This window comes from Equus przewalskii, chromosome 3, assembly GCF_037783145.1.
Source record: "Equus przewalskii isolate Varuska chromosome 3, EquPr2, whole genome shotgun sequence".
Taxonomy (NCBI): Eukaryota; Metazoa; Chordata; class Mammalia; order Perissodactyla; family Equidae; genus Equus; species Equus przewalskii.
Genome location: NC_091833.1, coordinates 65,368,237 through 65,393,555, shown reverse-complemented (window position 1 = coordinate 65,393,555; position 25,319 = coordinate 65,368,237). Strand labels below are relative to the sequence as shown.

Genomic DNA, 25,319 nt, shown 5'->3' with positions numbered 1-25,319 from the left:
CCCTCTGGGATATCTGAAGCTAAGATCACTTTTAAGTGTTGGCCCAAGTTTAAATGAGGAGACCAGGCATTGGATATGGGTTTCCCCAGGAAGGAGACAGCACTTTAGACTAGATAGATCTCTTCAGCAGAAGTACATCAAAAGATCCACCAAAAAGGGCATCGTCAAAATCCAAGGATATAGCAAGTCTGCTTGCAATGTTTTGCTAGAATCTATTTCCAAATTCTTTTTCAGAGAAAATCACCCATCATTTCAGGTCAACAGATTATTAATAGCATGAAAATAAATCTATCCCATGACATGCATCTCTCCTTTCCTACTCGTAATTTGATTAAGAATTCGTGGTAAAAGTTCTTTTAAAAATACAACTTACCTGGATTACAAAGGCATTCTACAAAGCAAAGCTCAAAAGCAGGTACTTTGAGGATACATACTTTCTAAGAGTAAGTTTCAAGGGAGGAAGAATAACATAAGGAATGTTGCAAATGTTCAGAAAAGAAAAAGATCATAATTTAAAGCAACATTTTCAAATAAAGAAAGTACAGTGGTACTTGACAATCTTGCATATTTGGATGAAAAGAGAAGAAGGGAAGGAATATCTACACTCAGAAAAACAAACTCAAAGATAATGAAATAGCACTAATATGACAGATGGGAAAATATGGAGGAGGGAATTCAGACAGCCTACTTGAAAATGTCAAAATAAATCAGGAATAGATTTGTGTTGAGACAATGATGCTCTCTTGTCTGGAGAATTCCTATATGAAAGATAATGTCCTGTTAGCCTAGAGGCAGTAGAATTTATAATGATACTGGAGTTTATTATCCGTAGTCACAAGCACAAGATCATTTGGTCTTTTCTTTTCTTTTTCCTTTTCTTTTCTTTCGTTCTTTTGTGAGGAAGCCTGGCCCTGAGCTAGCATCTGTGTCAATCTTCCTCTATTTTATGTCGGATGCTGCCACAGCATGGCTTGACAAGCAGTGTTCAGTCTGCAGTGGGGATCTGAACCTGAGAATTCCAGGCTGTAGAAGTGGAGTGTACAAACTTAACCACTACACCACTGGACAGTCCCATGAACTTTTCTGTATTTGCTTTCCAAATCCTCTATTGGAGTTATTTAATCATTGTGCAATTTACACGTACCAGTTATATTTTAACTACTTAATTGATTCTTTCCCACGAGTAAATGAGAGCCACATCAAAGTTACAAGAAGTTTATAAAGAAGGAATAAATTTTACCAGGATGTCTAAGAAATGGGCTTCTCTTCTTGCACTGTATTGTTATTTCAGCTGTGGATTCTGTGGAAAAGTGCTTGTGTGGCCAATGGAATACAGTCATTGGATCTATTTAACAACAATCTTGGATAAACTTGCTCAGAGGGGCCATGAAGTGACTGTGCTGGTATCTTCAGCTTCCATTCTTGTGGATCTCAGCAAACAATCTGCTCTTAAATTTGAAGTTTATCCTATATCTTTTACCAAGAATGAACTTGATTCACATTTTATGAAATGGCTCAAGTTGTGGTCATACGAGTTACCAAAGTGTACATTGTGGGCATATGATTCAAAGATGCAAAAAACATATTATGAATATTCTGATACTGTTCAAAAGCTCTGTGAGGATTTAGTTTTGAACAAGAAACTGCAAAAATCCAAATTTGATGTTGTTCTTGGAGATGCCGTTGCTCCCTGTGGTGAGCTGCTGTCTGAACTACTTAACTTACTTTTGGTCTACACTCTTTGATTTACCACTGACGATACATATGAAAAACTCTGTGGAGGGCTTACATTACCTCCTTCCTATGTACCTGTTGTCATATCAGAACTTAGCAACAAAATGACATTTATGGAGAGGATAACAAATATGTTGCATTTTCTGTATTTCAACTTTGCATTTGAGACTTTTAACAAGAAGAAGAGGGGTAAGTTTTACAGTGAAGTATTAGGTAAGTCGGTGATTTATTTATTATATTTTCCCTACGGTAGGTGGAAAGAAACCTACTTTCTTGTGTGTTTTAGAGTGTGTGTGTGTGTATATACATATATATATATATATACGTATATATAATTAAAGAGAATTTCTATTTTCTTAGGTTTAGTGTCAAAATGGATATACGATAATTTCTCAGTCAAAATTTATCAATCATTCAAGAACTTGTGCAAATTATTCTAGAATTCCATAACACTGGAGCTGCAACTCTATTTGACATTGATCAACTATATTAATATTCTTAAAGCTTGTTTATTTAAAAAGCTACATATGTGCTATGTTCTTCATAAATCATGTCTTTGTTATTTATTGCTGTATAACCAATCATTCTAAAACAGCAACCATATTATTTGTTCATGATCCTGTGCACCAGCAATTTGAGCTGGACTCAGTAAATGTTTCTCTTTGGGTCTTCCTTGGCCCAAGAGCCAAACACTTTAGTTGTCTCCTCCCTGTGGCCCCTTGAACAGGCAAGCTTGTGCTTTTTCAGGTAGCAGAATTCCAGAAAAGTTTGAGTGAATGTTCTGGGACTAGCTTTGGAAGTCGTGCAATGTCACTTTTGCCCCCTGCTATTGGTAAAATAGGTCTTGAGGCAAGTCCACATTCAAAGGATGGAGAAATAGCCTCAATCTCTTGATAGAGGAAGTTACGAAGAATAGGTTGCCATTTTTAATATACTACAGTAAGAAACTTATTAAATTTATTTATAAAGTCAGGAGAAGTTCAGCCATGAGTAAATATATTTTACCAATCTGGTTCTAGTAAAAAGTTTACTTTGTGTATAAGAACGTATGCCTACTTTGTGAAAAATTTATGTTTCCTTGTCTTTGAAATTACATATTTATATGAGCTCATAGCTAAGGTAACTTTCAGCTTTCAGAATCAAAGTCTCTGACATCTCTCTTCCAGTTTCAATTTTTCTATTATTACACCTGAACTGTTTCTTTGGTCTAATCATTTAATATCTCTCTTAAGAGGAAAATTGCTTAATTATGAATTTTTTTTTATCTTTTTTCCATCATTTTACTTTTTTTTTTAGGAAGATTAGCCCTGAGTTAACATCTGCTGCCAATCCTCTTTTTGCTGAGGAAGACTGGCCCTGAGCTAACATCCGTGCCCATTTTCCTCTGCTTTATATGTGGGACACCTACCGCAGCATGGCGTGCCAAGCGGTGGGTGCCAAGTCCACACCCAGGATCCGAACCGCCGAACCCCAGGCAGCAGAAGTGGAAGGTGCAAACTTAACAGCTGAGCTGCTGGGCCTGCCCCTGCTAAGTTATGAATAAGCTATCCCTGAGCATTATCTAGTATTACGCCTCCCTTCTCAATGAATTAAAAATCATCTGCTAAGTAAACCTAAAACTTTTTTGATTATTTTAGCATTATCCATGTCTGTTTTCTGATCTACAGTTATACTTTCACTTGATTTAAAAAATAAAGCAAACTATAGGGGTCTAGTATATTTTTCCTATCTGAAATATTTCTAAAGATGATTTGGTAAGCACATTCATTCAATAACAAACATTTACTGAGCTTTTGCTATGATTTTTGCCTCCAGGAGGGAGAAGGAAATCAGTAAACATTTACTGAGAATTACTCTCTTCCAGGAAATCTTCTAAGTCCTTCATATTTATTAAGTCATAGACAATACATATAGGAATCATTTCATAGGTGCTATTATTCTCCTCATTTTACAGAATGGAAACTGTAGTACAGAAGTTCAGGTAAGTTACCTAAATTCTCAGTGGAAAAAAATGTTGGGGATGGGATTAAAACACAGCCGTCTGTCCCCTGGGCCTAATTCCTTTGCATATTGCATTAAATGATAGAACAGAGAGTCTCAATTCAAAACTCCACATACTGTGCTAAGCACCAAGTATATTACAATACAGAAGACCAAGAAAGTTAGTTTTTCTTGATTTGGGAGATATTTTTAACAGACGCATTTCATTGCCAGAAGGTATCTTTCAACTAGCCAAACTTTGTGTTGCCAACAGGGGTGCTCCCTCATCCTATATATAAAGTAGCTTTTTGTTGGGCCCTATGGTAAAACCTGAAAACTTAGAAAACATATCCCTTTCAAATGGAACTTAACCATCCTTAACATAAATGTAATAATTATTATCAATAGATAAGAAGATATGTAAGTTTAATTTAAGATTACAGGGGAAATAAAGATCTGAGTCACAAAAACATTAACCTTTGACTATATAAATATTGTATAAGGGTGCAGTGGCTTAGAGAATAAAGCCAAAATCCAAAATCTCAAATACAAATCTACTGAAAATTAATCAAGGATCATAGGTCACAGAAAATAAACTCCTAAATGAGATCCCACAGCAAGAGTATGCAAAGTACTGTAAAGGCAAACAAGGATTGAATGGGAAACAATCAAAGTAGAAAGCTGGTTGTTGAGTCAGGTGGGAGGGAGGCAAGGTTTGCTCACAATAAAAGACTAAACAAACAATCCAAAGACCAAAGTTTCTGACATTAATCTGGTAAAAAGTAATCAGGAATCATAGGTCATAGAAAATAAGCTCTTAGATGAGATTCCATAGTCAGAGCATGCACAGTAATGTGAAGGAAAACAAGGATCAAATGGCAAACAATCAAAATAGAAAGCTGGGTGGTCAATTGTGTGAGTGGGTTCATGTGTCCGTGGTTGTAAGACCAAGCAAATAATACAAAGCCACAAAGAAGCTCAGGGAACATTTTAGGTAAATAAGGGGATGCAGGTACAAAAGGTTGAAGCAAATAAACTTATACAACAAAGTCAGTTTTCCATCCTGGCTTTCCAGAACTTTTATGTCATTCCTTGAACAGGCACCCATGACAACAATGCTGATTTATTTAGGGATAGAAACCGACAAAGGACATCCCTTGGCCAAGTCATAATCTTTTATTTATTTATTTTTTTTGAGGAAGATTAGCCCTGAGCTAACATCCATGCCATCTTCCTCTACTTTATATGTGGGATGCCTGCCACAGCATGGCTTGCCAAGTGGTAGGTAGGTCCACATCCTGGATCTGAACTGGTGAACCCTGGGCCAATGAAGCAGAACATGCGCACTTAACTGCTGCATCACCAGGCCAGCCCCTAAGTCATAAAACTTAAAAGGGAGAATTTTCAACTTTTTTCCCCTGAATCTCTCTGACCACCGATTCAGGGCTTGGTCATACTTAGTTTAGGTTTTCCAGTATTTATAATTCTTCTGTAGGCTGGAGACTCAAATTAGGTAGGGGAAATTACTTGATAGACTGAATGATGGGACAGCACTCAGGTCCCATTCTTTCCCTATAGTTGTCAAGCAACCTTCCCTTTAAGTTAAATCGTGATAATCTATCCATGTAAGAATGTTTCAAGTTTCCTCAGAAATAAAAAATAAATGACATGGAGATGCAAGTGAAAGACATCATTTCATAGCATATCTCACTCATCATGCACTTTCCTGATCACAGATGGTCTGGGACTTTGGTCCTGCAATAAGCTTTCTTCTGCAAAATATACAAGGAAAAAAGAGTCTTTAAGCTGTGGAAAGGAAGACTTGTTTCCCAGTGTGATCTGTGTCATCAGAGAGAACTCTTAAGCCACCAGGGTTTCTCTACTTACATTTCCCCATACCCCTAAAGGATATACAGCTTCCCATGTGTAACCTGATTATTCTCTGGTGAAACGAGACCAGATTGAGACAAGCGTGAACGATGCAAATCCTCACGCTGCAGATTCATATTTAATGTGGAAGATCATTATGATATTTAGAAAACCATTTCTTATTCAACCAACTTACTGCAATCTTGGGGATTTCTTCACTTCAATGAGCAGCAAAGTGGATTCTTAGCTGAGCCCTTGTCCCATGTGAAACCCTGTCACGTGGACCTTTCCCAGAGACTGAGAATCATGAGTTAGCAAAGAAAATAAAACATGTTTAAAGCATGGGATTCAGTAAAACTATCACAAATATCATAAAAGAGATACAAACCTAATGCCATGAAGATGGAAAATGAGATGATGATCATTTAGAACTTAATATTCATCATATATGCTTAAACAACCTACAGGGAAATATCGACTTAGAAATACAATGTATCAGTTACCTTGAATTTGTAATACATAAAAGAGAAATGAATCTTTAATGAATATTTGAACTTAGAAAGGGTGCAGAGGTGAAAGTATATTAACTATTAAGTCTGTCACTTACATGGTTTTCTTTCCACTTTTTTTGTTGTTTAAATGTTTGTTCAAATTTTAAATCACTGGCATATTTTGAAAATCTTGACCTACAGAAACCTGAGTCTTTACTCCTATGTTTTCTAAGAAAAAATGGATACAAATTCACCGATATATACATATTTTTCCTTCTCTATTTTCTTTCTCAGGAAGACCCAGTGCATTGTGTGAACTGATGGGGAAAACTGATATTTGGCTAATCCAAACCTATTGGGATTTTGAATTTCCTTGTCCACTCTTACCTAATTTTGAATATGTTGGAGGACTACAGTGCAAACCTGCCAAACCCTTGCCTAAGGTAAAACTTGCTATCTTGAAAAGAGCTTTTCTTTCCCAATCCAGATGATGTTGTCTTATAGATAAGACATGGGGTAATACATAAAATTTCTTCATGCCATTCTTTCACATATTATGTGTTTCATGTTTAATTATCAATGAAGATTCTAGGTTACATAACAGTTGTTACAAGGATGAGAGACATGCATGATCATGTGGATATGGACACTATAAAACATTATTTTGCTGTCCAATACATAAGAAAGGATAATTTTTTCAACAAATGAATATTCTATGTCTACTAGATGCCAAATTGTATACCATGCACTGAAGAAGAAGTGAATGAGACAGACACAGTTACCCCCATGGGGAGCTTATAGGCTAGTTGGTCAGAAAAACTATAAAAGTCAATAATATACAATTATTTACATCAACAATAAATCATATTAAGAGTAAGATCGAGGTGGTGTGGGAGCTCTTGTCATATTGTATTCAAGTAAACTGCAGTCAGGTATTAAAAGAATCAAATTATGATAATGTTATATTCAAAGTGAAAATATGTGCCAGTATTCCAAGGCTATGGGATCTGGTGCTTTAATGCATGACGTTACGGTAGTCAGCAAATACACAAAGGTCCTGATCCTGTCAGGAATACTTTTCCTATAAAATATGGATGTAAAAGAAAAAATGAGGAAAAGAAAAAAAAAGATTTTACTTACTTATCTCACTGAATTGTATGAAAATGCAAAATTTTAAAACATTCTTTATTGTTTGAAGATTACGTATTTTTAAATTTGCCTGCTCACTAAAATTTATTTGTAACTCCAAAATCTGTACTTGCAGTGCTTTCATAACATTCAAGGATATGCACAGAGCAGCAAAAAATCGATTCACCTATAGGTATGTTCCCAGTTGAGGTCACACAAGGTGATGCTCTGTCTTGCTGTAGGCTCTCATACTGTAAACAAGTGTCCCTTTCCCAGTGTATTTAATGTCACATTTTTTGCATTATAGTGCTTTTTTTTGGTGATTGCTTTGTTTAGAATGGTCCCCAAGGATAATACTGAAGGGCTTCCTGGTGTTCCTCAGAGGGAGAAAGATGACAATGACATGACTTAGGGGATAAACGTGTTTGTTACATAAGCTTCATTCACTTCCATGAGTATAGTTGTTGGCTATGAGCTCAATGCTAATGAGTCAAGAATATAATTTATTATTTCCTTATAGTTTGTTTATTTTTGTTTTTATTAGCTTATAACATTATATAAATTTCAGGTGTACATCCTAATATATTTTGAATTCTGTGTAGTTTACATCATGTTCACCACTCAAAGACTAATTACAGTCCATCACCACACACATGTTCCTAATCACCTCTTGCCCTCCTCCCTCCCCGCTTCCCCCCTGGTAACCACTAGTCCAATCTCTGTTGCTATGTGTTTGCTTGTCATTGTTTTTATCTTCTACATATGAGTGACATCATAAGGTATTTGACTTTCTCCCTCTGGCTTATTTCACTCAGCATAATACCCTCAGGGTCCATCCATGTTGTCACAAATGGGCAGATTTCATCATTTCTTATAGCTGAGTAGTATTCCATTGTGTATATATATCACATCTTCTTTATCCACTTGTCCCTTGATGGGCATCTAGGTTGCTTCCAAGTCTTTTCTATTGTGAATAATGCTGGGATGAACAAAGGGGTGCATGTATCTTTATGCATTTGTGTTTTCAAGTTCTTTGGATAAATACCCAGCAGTGGAATATCTGGATCATATGGTAGCTCTATTCTTAATTTTCTGAGGCAACTCTGTACTGTTTTCCAGTGTGGCTGCACCAGTTTGCACTCCCAACAGCAGTGTACGAGAGTTCCCTTCTCTCCACATCCTTTCCAACACCTATTGTTTCCTTTCTTGTTAATTATAGCCATTCTGACTGGAGTGAGGTGATGTCTCATTGTAGTTTTGATTTGCATTTCCCTGGTAGTTAATGATGTTGAGCATCTTTCCATATACCAGTTGACCATCTGTATACCCTCTTTGAGGAAATCTATGTTCAAATCTTTTGCCTATTTTTTAACTGAGTGGTTAGTTTTTTTAAATTTGAGATGTATGAGTTCTTTGTATATTTTGGATATTAACCCCTTATGTGATAGATGGTTTGCAAATATCTTCTCCCAGTTGTTAAGTTTTCTCATTTTATTGATGGTTTCTTTTGTTACACACAAGCTTTTTAGTTTGATGTAGTCCTATTTGTTTATTTTTTCTATTGTTTCCCTTGCCTGGTCAGACATGGTATTCGAAAAAATGCTGCTAAGACCAATGCTGAAAAGTGTATTGCCTATGTTTTCTTCTAGAAGTTTCATGGTTTCAGATCTTACATTAAAGTCTGTAATCCATTTTGAGTTGATTTTTGTGCCTGGAGTAAGATAATGGTCTACTTTCATTCTTTTGCATGTGGCTGGCCAGTTTTCCCAACACCATTAATTGAAGAGACTCTCCTTTCTCCACCATATGCTCTTGGCTCCCTTGTCGATAATTAGCTGTCCATATATGTGTGGGTTGATTTTGGGGTTCTCGATTCTGTTTCATTGATCTGTGTGTCTGTTTTTGTGCCAGTACAATGCTGTTTTGGTTACTATAGCTTTGTAGTATATTTTGAAATCAGGGAATGTGATAACCCAAGCTTTGTTCTTTTTTCTTATGATTCCTTTGACTATTCAGGCTATTCTGTTGTTCCATATAAGTTGAAGGTTTCTTTGTTATATTTCTGTGAAAAGCATTGTTGGAATTTTGATAGAGAGTGCATTGAATCTATAGATAACTTTAGGGAGTGCATTGAACCTATAGACTGCTTTAGGAAGTATGGACATTTTAGCTATGTTAATTCTTCCAATCCAAGAGCACGGAACACCTTTCCATTTCTTTGTGTCTTATTCAATTTCTTTCAACAATGTTTTATAGTTTTCAGTGTACAGATCTTTCACCTCTTTGGTTAAGTCTATTCCTAGGTATTTTATTCTTTTTGTTGCAGTTGTAAATGGGAATGTATTCTTAATTTCTCTTTCTGCTACTTCATTGTTAGTGTATACAAACGCAACCAATTTTTGTATGTTGATTTTGTATCCTGTGACATGACTGTATTCATTTATTATTTCTAAGTTTTTTAGTGGACTCTTTAGGGTTTTGAACATATACAAGCCTATCTTCAAATAGTGATAGTTTCACTTCTTTTCCAATTTGGATCACTTTTCTTTCTTTCCCTTGCCTGATTGCTCTGTCTGGTACTTCCAATACTATGTTAAATAAAAGTGGTGAAAGTGAGTATCCTTGTCTGTTTCCTGTTCTTATATGGATAGCTTTCAGTTTTTCTGCATTGAGAATGATATTGACTGTTGGTTTGTCATATATAGATTTTATTATGTTGAGAAATTTTCCTTCTATACCCATTTTATTTAGAGTTTTTATCATAAATGGATGCTGTATCTTGTCAAATGCTTTCTCTGCATCTATTGGGATGATCATGTGATTTTATTCTTCATTTTGTTAATGTGATGTATCACATTGATTGATTTGTGGATGTTGAACCATCTCTGCATCCCTGGAATAAAACCCACTTGACCATAGTATATGATCTTTTTAATGTATTATTGTATTCGATTTGCTACTGTTTTGTTGAGAATTTTTGCATCAATGTTTGTCAGTGATATTGGCCTGTAATTTTCTCTTTTTCTGTTGTTTTTGTCTGGTTTTGGTATCAGGATAATGTTGGCTTCGTAGAAGAGTTAGGAAGCCTCTCCTCCTCTTCAATTTTTTGGAATAGTTTGAGAAGGATAGGTATTAAGTCTTCTTTGAATGTTTCCTAGAATTCACCAGGGAAGCCATCTGGTCCTGGACTTTTACTTTTTCAGAGGTTTTGGATTACTGTTTCTATCTTCCTGCTGGTCATCGGTCTATTCAAGTTCTACACTTCTTCTTGATCCAGTTTTGGAAGGTTGTGTGATTCTAAGAATTTATCCATTTCTTCTAGATTATCCAGTTTGTTGACGTATAGCTTTTCCTAGTATTCTCTTATAGTCGTTTGTATTTCTAAGGTGTCCATTGTAATTTCTCCTTTTCCATTTCTGATTTTATTTATTTGAGGTTTCTCACTTTTGTTCTTGGTGAGTCTAGCTAAGGGTTTGGCAGTAATGTTTAGTTTATGTTTTCAAAGAACCAGCTCTTGGTTTCTTTGATTTTTTCTATTGATTTTTCAGTCTTATTTTCATTTATTTCTGCTCTGCTTTTCATTAATTTCTGCTCTGCTTTTCATTATTTCCTTCCTTATGCTGATTTTGGGCTTTGTTTGTTCTTCTTTTTTCAGTTCCTTTAAGTGCACTCTTAGATTGTTCATTTGGGATTCTTCTTGTTGTTGAGGTAAACTTGAATTGCTATAAACTTCCCTCTTAGAACTGCTTTTTCCATACACATAGATTTTGCCATGTCATATTTTTATTTTCATTTGTCTCCAGGTATTTTTTGATTTCTCTTTGATTTCTTCATTGACCCAATAATTGTTCAGTAGCATTTTGTTTACTTTCCATATATTTTTGGCTTTTCTGATTTTCTTCCTCTAGTAGATTTCTAGTTTCATAGTTTTGTGGTCAGAAAAGATGCTTGATATTATCTCAGTCTCCTTAAATTTTTTGAGACTTATTTTGTGGCCTAATATTTGATTGATCCGGGAGAATGCTACATGTGCAATTGAAAATAATGTGTATTCTCTGGTTTTTACATGGAATGTTCTATATACATCTACTAAATCCTTCTGGTCAAATGTATCATTTAAGGCCAATGTTTCCTTATTGAACTTCTGTTAGGATGACCTATCCATTCAGGTAAGTAGAGTGTTAAAGTCCCCTACTCTTATTTTGTTACTGTCTATTTCTCTTTTTATGTCTGTTAATATTTTCTTTACATATTTAGGTTTTCCTATGTTGGGTGCATAGATATTTACAATTGTTAAGTCCTCTTCTTGGATGTTCCTTTTATCATTATGTAATGCCCTTCTTTACCTCTTGTTTCAGTTTTTATTTCAAAGTCTTTTTGTCTGATATAAGTACTGCTACCTCAACTGTCTTTTCTTTGCCATTTGCATTGAGTATCTTTTTTCCATCCCTTCACTTTTAGGTTGTCAATGTCTTTGGTCTGAAGTGTGTCTCTTGTATGCAGCACATATATAGGTCTTGCTTTTGACCAGTTGGCCACTGTATGCCTTTTGATTGGAGCACGAAATCTATTGACATTTAAGGTAGCTATTGATAAATATGCATTTAATGCCATTTTGTTACTTTTTTTCTGGCTATTTTAGTAGTTCTTCTCTTTTCCTTTCTTCTTCTCTTGCTCTCTTCCCTTGTGTTTTGATGGCTTTCTTTATTAAAACGTTTGATTTCCTTTCTCTTACTCATTTGAGTATTTAGTATAGATTCTTGTTTGTGATTACTATGAGGTCCAGATAGAATATTCTATGTATATAGCAATCTATTACGAGTTGATAGTCTCTTTAGTTTGACCTCTTGCTAAACGTCTTATTCTTTCACACTCTCCTCCTACATTTTGTGTTTTGAAATCATATCTATTTTTGGTCTTCTCTCTCCCACTTAAATACTTTTAGTATTTCTAGTAGACCTGGTTTCTTGGTGATAAGCTCCTTTAATTTTTGCTTGTCTGGGAAACTCTTTATCTCTCCTTCCATTCTGAATGATAAGCTTTTCCGGGTAGAGTATTCTTGTCTGTAAGTTTTTTTCCTTTCAGCACTTTAAGTATATCATGCCACTCTCTTCTAGGCTGTAGAGTTTCTGCTGAGAAGCCAGCTGATAGTCTCATGGGGTTTCCTTTGTATGTCACTTGTTGCCTTTCTCTTGCAGCTTTTAGGATTCTTTCTTTATCTTTAATTTTGGACATCTTAATTATAATGTGTCTTGGTGTGGGCATTTTGAGTTTATCTTGTTTGGTGCTCTCTGTGCTTCCTGGGCTTGGATGTCTGTTTCCTTCCTTAGGGTAAGAAAATTTTCAGCTATTATTTCTTCAGATATATTCTCTGCCCCTTTTTCTCTCTTATCCTCCTGGACACCTATATTACAAATGTTAGTGTGCTTGATATTGTCCCAGATTTCCCTTAGACTGTTCTTGTTCTTTCTAATTCGTTTTTCTTTTATCTTTTCAGCTTGGGTGATTTCCTGTAGTCTTTCATCTGGCTTGCTGATCTGTTCTTCTGTATTATCTACTCTGCTATTGAGTCCCTCTAGTGATGTATTCTTCATTTCTGATTGGTTCTTTTCTACATTTTCCACTTCTTTGTTGATGTTGTCGCTGTGTTCATCCAGTCTTCTCCCAAGATCAGTGAGCACCCTTATGAGTTTTTGTTTGAACTCTTTGTCAAGTAGATTGCCTATTTGTGCTTCATTGAGTTCTTTTTCTGGAGTTTTGTCCTGGTTTCTTGCTCGAAATGTGTTCCTTTGCCTCCTCGTTTTTCCTGTTTCTCTATGCTTATATCTATGTGTTAGATGGGTCAGCTATGTCTCTTGATTTAGAGATGTGGCCTTATGTCAGAAACACTTTTTGAGGCCCAGCAGTGTGCTTCCCTCTCATCACCAGTAAAATGCTCCATGAGTGACCCCTGTGTGGGCTATGTGTGTCCTTCTGCTGCAGAAAGTTTGCTCTCACTGCAAGTATGCAGAGAGTCTAGGATTTCCTGCACTGTTTGACAGTTTGTAAATAGGGCTGGGGAGCCACAGCACTATTGGCTAAAAGGTCTAATAGCACATTCCTGTTACATTTTTTCATTTTAAGTGAGTAGGCACCCAGTGTTGCTGCTTGCTAGACAATGGGACATACAATTGCTATAGGCCTTAGACCTGCAAGGCTCTTGTCAGCTCTCTTAGGATTGCAGCTGATTGGGGCTTGGCCCAGACATGGAAGAACCCAATTGTTTCAGGCTTTAGCATGTGGTTTCAATCCCCTTTGTGGCTGTTTGTGAAGCAGAGGTCGTTTGCTACTGATAAGCACCAACCCCCTCATAGGTTCACACACACCTTCAGCACAGTCCTGTCCCATGTACACTTCCCGACCCCTTGAAGCATAGCCAGTCACCCCACTGCAGAGGCCCCACACTTTGCCTGCTCCTCGCACAGGCCCTGCCCCAGAGAGGCAGACATACCTGCCTGCAGAGGATCCAGGCACCCAATCTATGCAGGCTGACAAATAGCCTGAGGGCTTGCTGTTGGGTAGTCCCAGTCCCTATGGCAGGCTGCCTGCCCTGGCAGAGCTGGATGAAATCGGTGCCTTAGTGAGTGTGGCAGATCCCTGGGCTAAGAGGCCAGGGGAAGAACGCCAATGGCATCTGTCAGCATTTGTGTCAGTATGCCTGTACAAAGTCACAACAATGGCTGCCACCAATGTCTCTGCCTCCCGAGAGGTTTCATTTCTCACTGAGATGTGCCCGAAACTGTTGGGTGAGTCCCTTTTCACCAAAGGACTGTCCACCTTTCTTTCTGATGTTTTTAGGCTGCTTTCTGAGAAGGGTAAGTTAGTGCATGGGCCCTTTATTAGCTAAGTTTTTCTACTTTTGTCAGATAGCTTTTCTGGAGGTATTCCTCATTGTAGTTAATAACCAGTAAAGCCAGGTATTATGACACTTGTCTCTGTTGTGCTGGGTCTGAAGTATGCTTATAGTGTTAACACACACTTGCTCTGGTCCCTGCTCCTCCAGGGAAGGCTTCCTACCTTAAGGTTGCTCTCACCTGGCAGTCAAGCTCTGTGGCTCACAAAGGTGGCTTTTTTCTTTCCAGAAGGATTTTTCTGCATCTTCTGCCTCAGTCAGGACTGTCCCTTGTGGTGGGGGTTCTTTTTATCCAGTTTTCAGTTCCCTCTCAAGGGTAATTTTTCCAAGAATAGTTGAACCTGGTTCTGTTCATGGGAGGAGGTGAGTTCAGAGTCCACCTACATCACCATCTTGATGAGATCAAACAATATATATTAAATATGGTGCCTTTAATCAGAAACACACATGAAAGAAGGCTGTGAGTTGATCAGATGGTAAAAATGTTGTAACAAGAAGCTTGCAGGAAACTAACCTTGTGTTCACTGATGGCAATGATTCAGTATTTGCTAATAACATGTTTGCAGCAACTTCATAAAACAAAACTGCCTAGAATAATAAGAATCAACTAAATATGTAAAGCCCTTACACAGTGCCAGGAATATAGTACTTAATAGATATTAACCATTGTGATTTCAGTTTTACTAGTGACTCTTTTAACTGAAGAAATTCATTTTAGAAAACAAAGTGAGCAGATGAAACTGTTAAAATCTATTTGAAACTTTACACAACCTCACCAGTATCTAGACTGGAGGGACTCCTTCTGAGATATGTATATGTATATATATGAGTGTATACTGGCAAACCCCTGAAATCATTTCCAAAGATATTTCTGAATGCTTTCTAGCATTTGATCTCATCATACATGAGATCAAATAACTTCATATCACAAAACAGAGCAGAGATCATTGTACCATGATAACAGTTTGTTGAAATCAGCCTTTCTCTGGAATTAGCTATAGTGGGCATTAAAAATCATTCAGTGGAGTATAAACTGGATTAGATATAATTCTATTTCAAAGTTTTAAATGGCCTAATCTCACAAGATGGCTTGAAAACAAATATATTAAGTAAGATATTAGAGAGGAAATGCCTGATTTAATATTAACCTGTACAACATGCCACAGATTTAGAAATATAAATGATGGTTTTCAATCATTTTGCGACATGGATCTCAATTAGTTCATATACACACTGATTAAATATGTTACCCATTAAATCACACTCTCAAGGAGTAAAAACCCATGAAATAAATAGTTTACAAGCAAAATTGGTCACATTCATTAGCAGTCATGTCTTTAGTTCCCTTGAAATATCTGGGCCAGGATAAGATAGACACAAACTTGTACCCAGGCTGAAGAACTCTATATAAAAATAATGTTAATGCATGTCATTGCACTTTCATTAGGACTTTGAATGAAAATTGGAAGAAACAAACTGCAGGAAGTTTTGGAAAGCTATTTCCTTAATATGAGATGAAATTAGTACAACACACCCAATATTAGCAGAGCATGTGCCAGAAAAAAAAGGATATGAGACTTTATGAAAGGGAAAATTATTTCATAAATACATAAATCTTCCAGTCAGTTAATGAAATATCACCAGAAAAACAATTAATAGATCAGAGTCTTAGCGGAGGCTCAAATTTAGGGATCCGTTATGTAGTGGGAATCTGAAACTCCAGGAAACTTTGTGGCTAATAAATTGAAGGTCTTATTTATGTACGTAAAGCTGACTTAACAAAAGCACTTTCCTTCTTATACCAAAGCAAGCATATATAACCGCATAATCAGGCCACATTACATGTAGCCTTCATCATCAGGAAAGCCTACACCAAAAGAGACTTCCTGAAAAACTGCCAAGATGAAAAGTGTAGCAATTCAGTAACAAATATATTGGACATAGAATGACATACAAATTCATGAAGTCTAGTTGCAAATGGTCTTTCACTTTATTCAAGGAATTCTGATAGGAATTTAGATTCTTTGAATTCTTTAGTCATCTGTTGCTTCCTCAAAGAACACCAAAAACAAAACAAAACTGTTGATCAATCGAAGCTAGATTTATTTGACTTATTACAGGAAGGGGAAACAACACCTTCCAGACTGGGTTTTATTATTGTTCCAGAAAAAGGAAGTCAAGATAATTCCGAGGTGTTGGGGCCTGGGTTGGTGATACATGGACGGCTTTGTAAAGTAAGCAGTTGGTTGTAAGTGAGCAAAGTTTATGATGTAACTTTGGATTGCTGGACAAAGGTAGGTGAGGTGTTGATTCTTATCTTGGTAAGCAAGCTATGTGTTTTAATGAGTAAACTAATTTAGTTGGGCACAATCATGTAATCCTGGGGCAAATAACCAAGATACTGTTGCTAGGTCTCAGTAACGTTTGACACAGAATTAGAAAAAAAATGTCTCGCCCTGGTGACGTTTAATGCATGGAATAGAAATTATATGGTTTTTAGTACTCACATAAGAAAATTAAACCTATGTTGCCATAGTGGGAAAGGTTCTCAAAGGACACTTCCTCTGTATTGTAATCACTTGCTGGGAATTGATAAAAAAAAGAACCATATTTGCCTAGAAATCAGTGATATACATTTGGGAAAGAAATTGGATTTCATATCACACATCTCCTTCTAAAAGGATTTAATGGTTTAGCATGTTAGAAGATGAGACTATTCTAAGAATTCTACTCTGTTTAGGAATGTATGTATTCATTTCCTTCAAGCAAACTAAAAAAAAGAACAAATGAAATAAAAAAATCTCTCTGCACTGATGCCCTTTCATATTACCATGAACTATCTCTTTTCAGGAAATTGAAGAGTTTGTGCAGAGCTCTGGAGAAGACGGCATTGTAGCATTTAGTTTATGGTCAATGGTCCAAAACCTTCCAGAAGAAAAGGCTAACGTGATTGCATCGGCCCTTGCTCAGATTCCACAGAAGGTCTGATAAGTTGCATTTATGCTGAACAAGTACTTGAGTAAGTCTCTTTACAATCTGTAGAGTGGGTTCATTAAAATGGTTACTAGAAAGGAGTAAAAATTTCATAATGCAATTAGATCAAAATGAACTTGTATCTCTGTTTTTATTTGAAGTCAAATTCTAAAATAGTGCAGAGAGGACACATTTGCTTAAATATTCCACTTTAAGTTTCATTATGCTCTCTGAGATATTTATATATTAGAGACTCTGTGTAAGGTTTTGCTCCTATTATGATAATAGTATGCCGGTAACACAGCAAGAATGCCCAAATTTTACCCCACAAATCAAAGCTTCTCCAAAAACATCTCCTCAGAGATTATGAAGTTATGAGCATCAGAGAGGCATCAAATCATAATTCAATTGGTAGCTGCATAAACACTCAATAGTCAAAGTAGAATTTTCTAAAAGGTTGAGTTGGAGAATAAAGATTCAGACCCTTCCTCCTGTTCCTGCTCCCCCTTCTCCTAAGATAAATACAGTATATATCTTAAAACTAACCTTATGTGAAAGAACAAGAGAGAAGCCTGGCCCTCCTGATTCCCCTTGGCATTGAATAGTGGGGATAGATTAAAGAGCAGGCCCAGAGGGCCAGGCTTTGTCTCCTGTTAAAGCAGAAAGGGCAATAGGAAGGAAGGGACACGGGCTCTGACTTTAAGTCCTCTTATTCCAGCCCATTAAAAACTTGGTCTAATCCAAATACTGTTCTGACAAACTGGATGATCAACTGCTTTCTCAAAGGTGGGGGGAAAGAGAGAGGCAAAAACTGGGAAAGCATGCGCAGTCAGGTTTAACATAGAGATAAATCCAGAAGTGCTCCCTCCTGTAAAATCCTATAGTTATTTTAATGAAACTACAAGATCCATCTGAGCTCTCTCACTAGTTGTGGACTACTTTCCACCTTCAGGCATGATCTAAACTGGCCCCTAACAATCCACAATATTTTTATCGCAGAGAGCCTGAGATCAGGCTGACTGCCATGACAGGTAATAGACAGCCACCTGCTATTCTTTTAAAAAGTTGCCCCACTAACCTAGGATTCCTTGGGATTTCATCTCACTTAGAAGTGAGAATTTCAGTATCAGTCACTATGTCTGGTTGCAGCATCTTTGATACATGAGGCATTCTAAATTAGTGTTTTCTATTTTATAAAATGCAAGTAGATCTCTTAACATCATAAGCTGCTAATTTGCCTATTTTAGCTTATTATGGTCAATGAAAATTAAAGACCTTTTAAAAAAATTTTATCCCTTGTCCTATTATTAATTCTGCAGTTCCTACTTTTGTAAAAAAAAAAATATGTAAAACTATGGATGGATAAGTCCATTGTTAATCCCTTTCTGGGGGAAAAAACTGAAATAAGGCCTTGGAAGATTCCTACTTCAAAGATTATAGCAAGCAATGTTCTTGCAATACGTAATCTAAATTATTTGATATTCCCTCTATAGAAGAAGGGACTTTAACCCTCTGTCCTAAGTAGAATGAAGTATGATATTGCTGACGATATAAAATAGAAAGGTATAACTTTCCATCAAAATGCTTTATGGAGAAAGTGAACATAAGCAAATCCTCATGTATTCTGCTCAGAAAATGCTAAGCAAGCAAAGCCTTTCCTAGATTAAAACCACAAGTTTCTTATATGAGATAGTCACTTGAAATAAAATTGCAGAAATTGCAGTTAATGTTGTGTTTACACTAAAGTCCTGAGTTATTCCTTAAAGCTTTTAATGTTAAAATGTCATTTACAAACTAATTTCCCTCAGCTCTTTATAACTAATAATAGTGAATAATAAACTAATAATTTGTAGCAAACTCTACAGAAAGATAGTTGATAAATAGGTACCCAGATTTTTGGTACTTTGATTTTTTAAACTATTTGATAGCACTCATATGTTAACATTTCCGGGCAAAAATATCCAAATTTGTTAATGGGAGGGAGCTGGAAAAGACTCCTTGCTAGATTTTAATTTCAAAAATACTCTATGCTTATGTGATCTTTCTCATGGTGTAGAGCATTTTCTTCATCTTAATAGGTTGTTTGGAGATTCAGTGGAAAGAAACCAGGTACCTTAGGACGCAATACTCAACTCTTCAATTGGATCCCACAGAATGATCTTCTTGGTAAGACTGTGGCAAACAAATAAAATCCTACTGAGAGGAAATATCAAGAAAAACAATGGAATACCAGTGTAATGCAACATTTGGTTTTGAAAACTTCAACAATCATGTGCTAATTCTCTCTCAACCATAAATTTTCTATTGCTTCTTGATAGGTCTTATCAGCTCCATGCTCTTCTACTCCAGTCTATCTTTCTCATTGATGTTGTAATGCATTTCCTAAAAAATATAAGAAAACATTACTCCTTTCCTATGGACTTTCAGTGACTCACACTGCCTACAAAATAAAGTACACCCAATAGGACACAAAACACCTTGTGTTCAACTCATTCATCATTTGTCCTTTATGTCCAAACACTTCCTGAGATTCTCCACACATTTTCAGATTGGATCCCTCTCTATACAATTGAGACAATGTTTCTTCACCGCCATGATTTTGAATACAAAGTTCTTTGAATCTTCATTCACTTCCACACTTGCCTATGGGACAAACAACTCTACACTAACATCTCCTTCAATGTAACCCTTTTTCTCTTTTCCTTAGACAGACTTCCTTTGGAAATCCACAAATGTTTATACGATCCCATGAGCATAGTAATCCTGTGCAGAAAATGCTGCCTTCTTTACTGGCTTATACTGTCAATTTCTATTTTTACCCGTGGGACTCAGAATTTACTGTTTTCTTTGATCTCTTTCTTACATCATCCAAAAACCAAAGCTTTTGTCACTCACGGTGGTGGCAATGCACCTATGAAGCCATTTACCATTGGATTCCCATGGTGGCCTCCCCATGTTTGTTGATCAACCTGATAACATTGCTCACATGGTGGCCAAGGGAGCAGCTGTTAGATTGGACTTGAACACAATGTCAAGTACAGATTTGCTCAATGCATTGAAGACTGTCATTAATGACCCTTCATGAGTATAGCATTTTTTTTTAACCAAGCAGTATTTATAGATAGGTTCTCTTTTCAGTAGTGAATATATATATATGTCCTATTATTAAGAGGCTAATTTTAAATAATTAAAATGGCATAACCAATCTAAAATTCACTTTTACATTCAAGCAGTCAGTTATTTCAAAATTTCATTTTAATTCTATAGATTTAATGAGTAACCAATTAGTTCAACAATTTTCTAAGCAAAAAAAAATTTAAGTTATATAGCTTATTGTAAGAGGCACACATTTTTAAAAATGTGACTGGGGGACAACCCTGTGGCTGAATGGTTAAGTTTGAGTGCTCTGCTGCAGCAGCCTACAGTTTCACTGGTTCAAATCCTGGGCACGGACATGGCACCACTCATCGGGCCATGCTGAGGTGGTATCCCACATAGCACAACTAGAAGGACCCACAACTAAGAATATACAACTATGTACTGGGGGTTTTGGGGAGAAAAAGGAAAAAAATACAATCTTTAAAAAAAAAATGTGACTGAATCCACAGAAGGAAAAACTGATGAATGTGAAAAAATATCTGGAAATATTTCAATTAATTACTTAAAAGTTTTAAAACTATAGAAATATTCCCCTAATTTTTTATTAATATAATTATTTTAATACGTTATAAAAGGAGATAAAATTTACTTAACATAAAGTTGTCCTCTTTAAACTGTAAAATTCAAGTATATTCATTATGTTTGCAGAGTTATGAAACCTTCCCTACATCATTATAATCTAATTTTAGAACTTTTTCATCACACCAAAAAGAAAGGTTATACTCCTTAGTCAGTCTCCATGACTTCATACCCCTAGGTAAGATAGATAGATGATAGATAGATAGATTGATTGATAGATAGATAGATAGATAAACTGGAAGTACACATTTTTCAAAAGCATATGTGGGGGTCAGCCCGGTGGTGCAGTGGTTAAGTGTGCACGTTCTGCGTCAGTGGCCCGGGGTTCACCAGTTCGGATCCTGAGTGTGGACATGGCACCACGTGGCAAGCCATGCTGTGGTAGGCATCCCACATATAAAGGAGAGGAAGATGGGCATGGATGCTAGCTCAAGGCCAGCCTTCCTCAGAAAAAAGAGAAAGATTGGCAAATGTTAGCTCAGGGCTAATCTTCCTCAGGAGAAAAAAAAAAGCATATGTAATAAAATATCAGAATTGGCCATATGTTTGTCCATAAAGCAAGACTCAGAAAATCTGAAAAGACTGAACTCATACAAAGTAAATTGTCTGGTCGCAGTGGAATTTGGTTAGAAATCATCAAAAAATTGTTAATCTAAATTTTGGAAATTAAGCAATTTTATTCTAATAATTCAGAGTCAATGAAAAAAGCATAATGGAAATTTTAACACATCTAACAAAATGATCAGGAAAATTAAAGGTATCAAGGTTTGTGGAATGCAACAAAAGTTATACCCAAATGGAATTTTGGACCTTAAAATTCACATGTATGCCAAAGGTAAAAAGTCTAATAAACAATGATCTTAGCTTCTATTTCAAGATCTGAGGAAAACAACAGCAAATTAAACCAATGTATAGGGAAGAAATGAATACAATAGGAAAATGAATCAATATAATACAAATGTACAATGAGGACGATCAATGAGTCCAAAACCTGGCTCTTTAAATAGACCAACAAAATTTATAAAATCCTGGCAACTTAGATCAACAAAGAAATAAAGCAGGTACAAATTACCAATATCAAGAATAAAGAAATGACATTAATCTAGAGCTATTGGACATTAAAATTTCTCCTAACAGTGTATTAGGTGCAACTATATGAACAGAATTCTATATAATGAACAAAATATTATAAAACACAATTGTACAAAAAAATCACCCCAGGACAAATTGAAAATTTGATTTGCCTCATATCCATTAAAGAAACTAGGGGCCAGTTCAGTGGCATAGTAGTTAAGTTTGTGCACTCTGGTTTGGTGGCCCATAGTTTGCAGGTTCCGATCCTGGGCATGGACCTAGCACCACTTGTCAAGCCACCCTGTGGTAGCATCCTACATAAAATAGAGGAAGATTGGCACAGAAGTTAGCTCAGCAATAATCTTCATTAAGCAAAAAAAAGAAAAACTAGGAAAATTGGCAACAGATTTTAGCTCAGAGCCAATCTTCCTGACAAAAAAAAGAGAAAAGAAATTGAATGTTTGTTAAAGCTATTAAAACTTTCAATTTAGTCTTTGTTAAAACTTCCAACACAGGAAACTCCTAGCCCAGATGCCTTCACCTGTGAATACTTCCAAATACTTAAGAAAGAAATATCACCAAGTTTACGTAAACTCTTCTAGATAATGTCAAACATATTTAATACTTTTCAAGTCATTTTCTGAGGCCTATAAAAATAAGACAAGGACATTACAGGAAAAGAAAATTTGAAAAAAATTCCTTTCTGAAATCAAATATTGGGTCACTAAATAGAGTACATTTAAAGAAGAATAAAACATCGTGACCAAATTAGGTTTAGGTTTATTCCAGGATTGAAAGTTTGCTGAAATGTTTGAAAAATCAATCAATATAATACAATAAATTGTCAACATGAAAGAGAAAAATATCATAACCATTTCAATGGTTAAAGAAATTTTTGATAAAAGTCAACATCTGTTCATCATATTCAAAAAGACCCAACCTTTTGCAAACTAGAAAGAAACTTCCTTAATCTGATAATGATTATCTAAAAGGAAACCTACAATGAATATTATATCACTGGCAAAAAATATACAGCTTTATGCTCTTAATTAGTCCTCAGGGAAATGTAAATTAGAACCTCCTATTAATTCATCAGAAGAGCTAAACTTTAGAAAGACTGATACAACCAAGTCTTTGACAAGGATGTGGAGAAATAGGAACTCTCGCGTACTACTGGTTGGAAGATGAATTAATAAAAAACTTTAAAAAACTGTTTAGTAATATCAATGAGACCCAAACATACATGCACTATTCTCTCAGCAATTCCAGTCCTAGATATATGACTAACAAAAATGTATAGGGGCCAGCCCCGAGGCCAAGTGGTTAAGTTTGCGCGCTCTGCCTTGGCAGCCCAGGGTTTTGCAAATTTGGATCCTGGGCACAGACATGGCACTGCTCATCAAGCCATTCTGAGGCAGTGTGTCACACAGCACAAACAGAAGGACCTACAACTAGAATATACAACTATGTACTGGGGGCCTTTGGAGAGAAGAAGAAGAAAGAAGGAAAAAAAGAGATTGGCAACAGATGTTAGCTCAGGCACAAATCTTTAAAAAGAAAAAAGTATAAGTATGCAAACCAAAAGACATATACAAGAATTATAACTGCATTAGTCGTAATAGCCAGAAAACTGTTAACAGCCCAAATATCTGTTGATCAAAGAATGAATAAATAATTTATGGTATTGTCACTCAAAGGAATACTATACAACAATGGAATTAACCAATGATTGCTACATAAAAGACAGACACGAATGAGTAGACACTATATGATTCCAGTATATACATGAGCAAAACTACTCTGGGACATTAGAAATCATGCTAGTGTTTAATTTGGGGAAGATAGCAGTGGCTGAAAGTGCCCACAAGGAGGAAGTGATTCTCGGGAGCTTATGATTGTCTAATTGATGATCTGGAGAGCAGTTAGATTAGTGTTTTACCTTGTCATAATTTTCTAGCTAATTTTGAATTTGGAGCTGCTTACTTAGGAAATGTGCAGCTTTCATATGTTTCATACTTAAATGTTTATTTTAGAATATATAACATGTTTAAAAATATCTACATGGTAGAAAGCACAATTCGCAAAAAACAATAGAAGAAATGCCCATGAGTGCTGTCAGCATGTGGCCAGGAAAAACCTCCCTGAGATGGAACTCTGAGCCAAAGACTTCCCTCGAAAGGGAGAAGCAAGGCTTGGGGTGTTGCAGGGAAGAGTGCTCCAGCGGAGGGACAGAGGGGACACAAAGTGCAAAGGCACTGGGGTGGGAAAACTTTGGGCAGCTTCAGTGAACAGCTAGAAGGCCAATGAGTCTACAACAGAGTGTGCATGGGACAAAGTGATAGGAGAAGAGGGAGCCAGGGCTCTGTCCATGGAGGTCCTGAGGTCCAAAGAAGAGATTTAGAGTTTATTCAGAATGAGATGAGAAGCCAGGCTGAAATTCTGAGCAGGGAGGTGTAATAGGCTGACATGTGTTTGAAAAGAATCATTCTGGTTACACGATGGAAAATAGACAGTATAAGTAGAAGAGTAAAAACACAGGGACTAGTGAAGAGGCATTTCATCCTCCAAGACACTGGTCTCCTTGAAAAATTAAAAAAGCATCATGCTAAAATTGCATTTCCGCCCTCTGCCTTACAGCGCTTGGAATGGCTTGTATCATTTTTTCTGCTAGAAAAGATACAATTTTCTCACCTGCCCTTCCTTTTTTACTTTTTAAAATATTTTTCAATTGGAAAATTCCAATTTAAAAGCCAAACTTTCTATGCGATCCAAATAAAGATTTACTAACTTCTGCAATCCTATAGCATTTATTTTGAATAATATGTACGACACTTTTCAAAAATCTTTAATGGGATTGGTATGCTTAGACAAACAAACTTCCTTTCAATGTTGCTATCTTTGTGTTTCTCCTTTAGATATAAAGAGAATGCTATGAAATTATCAAGAATTCACCATGATCAGCCAGTGAAGCCTCTAGATCGAGCAGTCTTCTGGATCGAGTTTGTCATGCGCCACAAAGGAGCCAAACATCTTCGGGTTGCAGCCCATGACCTCACCTATTTCCAGCACCACTCTTTGGATGTGATTGGGTTCCTGCTGGCCTGTGTGGCAACTGCTATATTTGTCATCTCAAAAGGCTGTCTGTTTTGTTGCTAGAAGTTTACTAAAACAGCAAAGAAGAAAAAAAGGGCCAAGCTGTATCCTTGACCTAAAGCTGGTATGCTTCCAGTTTATTCCAGCAAGAAGTTGTGATGTAAAGGTCCCTTCCTCGTATATCCAAATGACTTCAAAATTTAGCTTGTCTGGAAATTTGTTTTCAATGGATTTAATACACATTTAAGAGTTAGAAATATTTCATGCTAAGAGAAAGAAAACGGGGGGAAACAAAAATCAAATAAACCTATCTGGGTTTATATTGAAATTTACAGTTCTAATTCACA

The 25,319-nt window shown here is 36.2% G+C and overlaps 1 pseudogene; it reads left to right on the top strand.

Annotated features, from left to right (window-relative positions):
• Positions 1-1,150: 1,150 nt before the first annotated feature.
• Positions 1,151-25,319, top strand: LOC103565313 (UDP-glucuronosyltransferase 2B17-like; annotated as a pseudogene).